Here is a 362-nt window from a genome sequence, read left to right on the forward strand (position 1 = left end):
CCTGCGCCCTCTCCTCCGCGCCGCCCGCCGGGCTGCCAACCCAGCCACCCTGGGTGCGACGCGGCGCCTTTTCGGCCGCTGGGAGTCGGGCAACAGGTGAAGAGGCCGGGCGTCCGCTGCGCCTCCGCGGGGCGGTCCCTCTCCTGCCCGCCTCCCGCCCGCCCCCCTCCACGCCCCTCCCCCCCCCCCGGCCCCCACCGCCTTCCCGGCTGCCCGGCAGCCTCCCCTCGCTCGCTCTCCTCTTCCTCTAGGGCCCCAGCGCAGCTCGGGAGCCCGCGCACCGAGGCGCTAGGGGCGCCGCGCACTCGAGGGACACGCGCCGCGCCTGGACAGCCCCCGGCGGGCGCCCCCTCGCACCCCCT

Source organism: Rhinopithecus bieti, unplaced genomic scaffold (genome assembly GCF_001698545.2).
Source record: "Rhinopithecus bieti isolate Rb0 unplaced genomic scaffold, ASM169854v2 scaffold_17429, whole genome shotgun sequence".
NCBI classification, from domain to species: domain Eukaryota; kingdom Metazoa; phylum Chordata; class Mammalia; order Primates; family Cercopithecidae; genus Rhinopithecus; species Rhinopithecus bieti.